The sequence below is a fragment of the Tupaia chinensis genome, unplaced genomic scaffold (genome assembly GCF_000334495.1).
Source record: "Tupaia chinensis unplaced genomic scaffold, TupChi_1.0 Scaffold139757_1, whole genome shotgun sequence".
Lineage (NCBI taxonomy): Eukaryota > Metazoa > Chordata > Mammalia > Scandentia > Tupaiidae > Tupaia > Tupaia belangeri.
Window position 1 is genome coordinate 2,222,634 of NW_006199637.1, and position 5,482 is coordinate 2,228,115.

Below are 5,482 nucleotides of genomic sequence, written 5' to 3' on the forward strand. Positions count from 1 at the left end.
TTCCAGGTGCTGCAGCCAGGTTGGGCTCTTCTAAGCACTCATTTCATCCAGGCTCTCATTCTCGGGCAGGTTCCCACCAGCCAGTGCACCCCCCTCCCCACATACACACATATGCCAGTGTCTCCGGGTGTAGTTAGAATTACAGACGCTCATCAATAATTCTACTTTAGGGGCCAGCAGGTGACGTAGTGGTTGAGGTGTTGGACTCCCACATGGCCTGCTGCAGTTCGAGCCCTGGGTTTAGCAGTTTCAAAATCACGCTGGGTATGTGTGCTTACATGCCGAGAATCCTGGAAGGAGAACGGAGGAGACGGGATTGCCATGTGGCCAACCTTCCTGGGAGGTGATTTCTCATTTTCCCTCTCACTGTCTCTCTCCAGCAACTGTACACTCCCTATAGAAAAAAAAATAATTCTATTCTGGAAATTTCCAACACTACCCTTTTAAAAACCCCTACAGTGCACTGACTTGCCCAGGGATGCCCAAGCAGACTCCTTTTTCTGAGGGGATTTTCTCCTTCAGTAGAGTCAACACTGAAGAGTTGGAAGAGATGATTTCACAGTAATAAGCAATGTTAAGTCAGGCTTTTTTTTCATGGACAGAGGTAGGGAGATAGATTTGAAGGAGTCATCTGAAAGTAAGTGGCATGGTGGTGAAGGCAGCAGGATCTTACATGGCTGACTTTACAGTTCGAGTCCTGTGACTTGAAAAATATCCTAGGCATGTGTGTGTGCTCGCCCAAAATCCTGAAAGAAGAAATGGAGAAAGGATTGGAAAAGGGATAGCCATCCCCCGGAGGGTGCTTTCTCACTTTTCCTCTGATGCTCTATCTCTCTCTCCAGTGGGTACACGTGCCCTCTAGCAAAGTACTACACATTTTTGCATTTATTTTTGTTTTTAGTTTTCCGTTATGGAGTATATGTGCTCACTGGAGATAGATGGAAAGTGAGGAGTCACCCCCCAGGGGAGATGGCCATGTCACAATCCCTTCTCATTCTCTTTAGGACTTTGAGAATGCACACACACGTGCCCAGAGTGTTTTTCAAGTCACCGGGTCCAGGACTCAAATCACAAAGCCAGCCATGGGAGATCCAGCTGCCTTAACCACCACACCACCTGGCTGGCCCTCTAAAAAAACATTTTTTGTTTGTTTTATAGAGGAATGTTAATATTTGCAAAGTGCTTAGAACAGGGCTGCTGTAGTTTGGGTATTCTCCCTACCCTAAATTTAGGTGTTAAGATTGATGGTATTGTAAGGGTGTCGAGTGAAAACTGAACTCGTTCATGGTGTTCCAGCGTTGGGGCCTTTGGGTGTGACAAGGTCATTAGAGCAGGGTCCTTGAGACTGGGTCCTGGTGGTGTTTATAAGCAGAGGAGTGAGACCAGACTCACGGTCACGGGTCATGTTCTGCCAGAAGTTCGCCTTCCTCCATTATGTGATGCCTTTGGTTTTCCAGCCACCAGAATCATGAGATTTGCAAACGAACCTCCATTTTCTTTAAAAATCATGCAGTGTTGTGGGGCCAGCAGGTGGCGTAGTAGTTAAGGCACTGGACTCCCACGTGGCCAACTGTAGTTTGAATCTTGGACCCAGTGGCTTGAAAATCACACTGGATGTGCGTGCGTCCTCAAAACTCCAAGAAGAGAATGAAGAAGGACTGGCTGCAGGGCCATCCCCCTTGGGGGTGGTTTCTCCCTTTCCCTCTCTCTGGTCTCTCTGGGAACGTATGTGCCCTATGGCAAAATCCTTAAAAAAAAATCCCCCAGTGTCTGGTATTTTTCTGTTAGCAACTGCAAAAACTGACTAAAACAGCACTTGACACATAATTAAAACTGTGAACTACTTTTTTTTTTTTTTTTTTTTTAAGGTTTTTCGCTATAGGGCACATGTGCTTGCCAGAGAGAAACAGGGAAAGTGAGAAATCACATCCTCTGAGGGAGGGGATGGCCACTGCAATCCTTCATTCCCCTCTTTAAAAACATTTTTTTAGGCTTTTGAACTAGGGTGTGTCCCCTGTGCCCTCGCCAGAGACAGAAAGTGAGAAATCACCCCTGGGGTGAGGGGTGGGGGATGGCCACACTGCAAACTCCTCCATTTTGGGCGCACGCGCCCATATGCCCAGCATGATTTTCAAGTTGCCAGGCCTGGGACTCAAACCATTGTTGATCATGTGGAAGTCCAGCACCTTTCAACCACTACGCCACCTGCTGGCCCCAAGACTGAACTACTTTTTGAAAAAGAAAGACAAAATTTCTGGAGGATCTTAGGAGGAAAGCAGACCAGGAAACTAGTGTTTTGGGGTTGACACCAATCACACGGAGCATACGAGGTTGTTTCTCACTGAATGTGAAATGGACTCAGACATGGGTATTTTGGGGGGGCCCAGCCAGTGGCATGGTGGTAAAGGCGGCTGGATCCCATGTGGCCGACTGCATGGTCTGACCCGGAACCAGTGATGCTGGGCATGTGTACATGTGTGCCCAACCACCCGAGAGAATGAGGAGTCTGAGATTGCAGTGAGGCCATCACTCCTGGGGTGACTTTTCAGTTCCTCTGTCTCTCTTCTCAGGGAGTACAGGTGCCCTATAGAGAAACTAAGGAAAAAAGAAAAAGAAAAAAAAGATTCACTTTTGGTTTTTACTGATAGCGTCTTTCGTTTTATTTCCCGATGTAATAAGAGCGAATTTCTGGTTGTGAGGGAAAGTTGACTCAATTTAGAGCTGTGTTATGATTAGCAGAGCCAAAGAAAGGAGCAGGGCAGAACACCTCCCACCACTCAGCACTGGGTGGAATGTGTGCGGCTTGGCAGTGGATGCCGCCTCGACTCAGGGCCAGGCTCTCAGCCTTCTGTGCGGATCTGTGTGAGAGACTCTTAAGTGCCCAGGAAAACCATCTCCGACTTGTTCAAATAGTCTAAGCCAGAAAACTAAAGCAAGGAAAGAATTCCATACGGTGGGTCAGTCCCATGGCCTAGAGGTTAGGGAAGCTGGATCCCACCTGGCCAACTGCAACATTCAGACCCCTGCCTGGGCTGGGCGTGTGCCCCAAATCCCAAAAGGACAGGGAGGTGCAGGGATTGTGGCACGACCACGTCCCACTGGTGACATGCTTTCCCCTCTGGCACGCGTATTCGCCCTCTGGCTTACAGACACAAAAGCCCCACACGTGTTAATCTGTTCCAACCAAATCCTTCACCTGAGGGAGAGCTTGTCAGAGTACAGGTTTGGGGACATGTTAGTGGGACTAGAGGTCTCAGGTCTTGGACAAGGCCGAGTCTCACACCTAGTCTCACCTTCATTCAAATAGTACCTGTGGTCACGAATCAATATTTCTGTTGGAATTGACCTCCAGACCTTGGCCTGGTCACTCAGATATTCAACCCCAATACTAAGCAGCAGTTCTCTGCTGGGTCCGGGCATCTCGCCATGGTGCACGCAATTTCCTTTCCTGCATCAAGATGCTCTATCAATACCCACCACACCACCTGGCTGGCCCTCTAAAAAAACATTTTTTGTTTGTTTTATAGAGGAATGTTAATATTTGCAAAGTGCTTAGAACAGGGCTGCTGTAGTTTGGGTATTCTCCCTACCCTAAATTTAGGTGTTAAGATTGATGGTATTGTAAGGGTGTCGAGTGAAAACTGAACTCGTTCATGGTGTTCCAGCGTTGGGGCCTTTGGGTGTGACAAGGTCATTAGAGCAGGGTCCTTGAGACTGGGTCCTGGTGGTGTTTATAAGCAGAGGAGTGAGACCAGACTCACGGTCACGGGTCATGTTCTGCCAGAAGTTCGCCTTCCTCCATTATGTGATGCCTTTGGTTTTCCAGCCACCAGAATCATGAGATTTGCAAACGAACCTCCATTTTCTTTAAAAATCATGCAGTGTTGTGGGGCCAGCAGGTGGCGTAGTAGTTAAGGCACTGGACTCCCACGTGGCCAACTGTAGTTTGAATCTTGGACCCAGTGGCTTGAAAATCACACTGGATGTGCGTGCGTCCTCAAAACTCCAAGAAGAGAATGAAGAAGGACTGGCCGCAGGGCCATCCCCCTTGGGGGTGGTTTCTCCCTTTCCCTCTCTCTGGTCTCTCTGGGAACGTATGTGCCCTATGGCAAAATCCTTAAAAAAAAATCCCCCAGTGTCTGGTATTTTTCTGTTAGCAACTGCAAAAACTGACTAAAACAGCACTTGACACATAATTAAAACTGTGAACTACTTTTTTTTTTTTTTTTTTTAAGGTTTTTCGCTATAGGGCACATGTGCTTGCCAGAGAGAAACAGGGAAAGTGAGAAATCACATCCTCTGAGGGAGGGGATGGCCACTGCAATCCTTCATTCCCCTCTTTAAAAACATTTTTTTAGGCTTTTGAACTAGGGTGTGTCCCCTGTGCCCTCGCCAGAGACAGAAAGTGAGAAATCACCCCTGGGGTGAGGGGTGGGGGATGGCCACACTGCAAACTCCTCCATTTTGGGCGCACGCGCCCATATGCCCAGCATGATTTTCAAGTTGCCAGGCCTGGGACTCAAACCATTGTTGATCATGTGGAAGTCCAGCACCTTTCAACCACTACGCCACCTGCTGGCCCCAAGACTGAACTACTTTTTGAAAAAGAAAGACAAAATTTCTGGAGGATCTTAGGAGGAAAGCAGACCAGGAAACTAGTGTTTTGGGGTTGACACCAATCACACGGAGCATACGAGGTTGTTTCTCACTGAATGTGAAATGGACTCAGACATGGGTATTTAGTTTTACTGAAGACACTCTTGTGGGGGCCAGCCAGTGGCATGGTGGTAAAGGCGGCTGGATCCCATGTGGCCGACTGCATGGTCTGACCCGGAACCAGTGATGCTGGGCATGTGTACATGTGTGCCCAACCACCCGAGAGAATGAGGAGTCTGAGATTGCAGTGAGGCCATCACTCCTGGGGTGACTTTTCAGTTCCTCTGTCTCTCTTCTCAGGGAGTACAGGTGCCCTATAGAGAAACTAAGGAAAAAAGAAAAAGAAAAAAAAGATTCACTTTTGGTTTTTACTGATAGCGTCTTTCGTTTTATTTCCCGATGTAATAAGAGCGAATTTCTGGTTGTGAGGGAAAGTTGACTCAATTTAGAGCTGTGTTATGATTAGCAGAGCCAAAGAAAGGAGCAGGGCAGAACACCTCCCACCACTCAGCACTGGGTGGAATGTGTGCGGCTTGGCAGTGGATGCCGCCTCGACTCAGGGCCAGGCTCTCAGCCTTCTGTGCGGATCTGTGTGAGAGACTCTTAAGTGCCCAGGAAAACCATCTCCGACTTGTTCAAATAGTCTAAGCCAGAAAACTAAAGCAAGGAAAGAATTCCATACGGTGGGTCAGTCCCATGGCCTAGAGGTTAGGGAAGCTGGATCCCACCTGGCCAACTGCAACATTCAGACCCCTGCCTGGGCTGGGCGTGTGCCCCAAATCCCAAAAGGACAGGGAGGTGCAGGGATTGTGGCACGACCACGTCC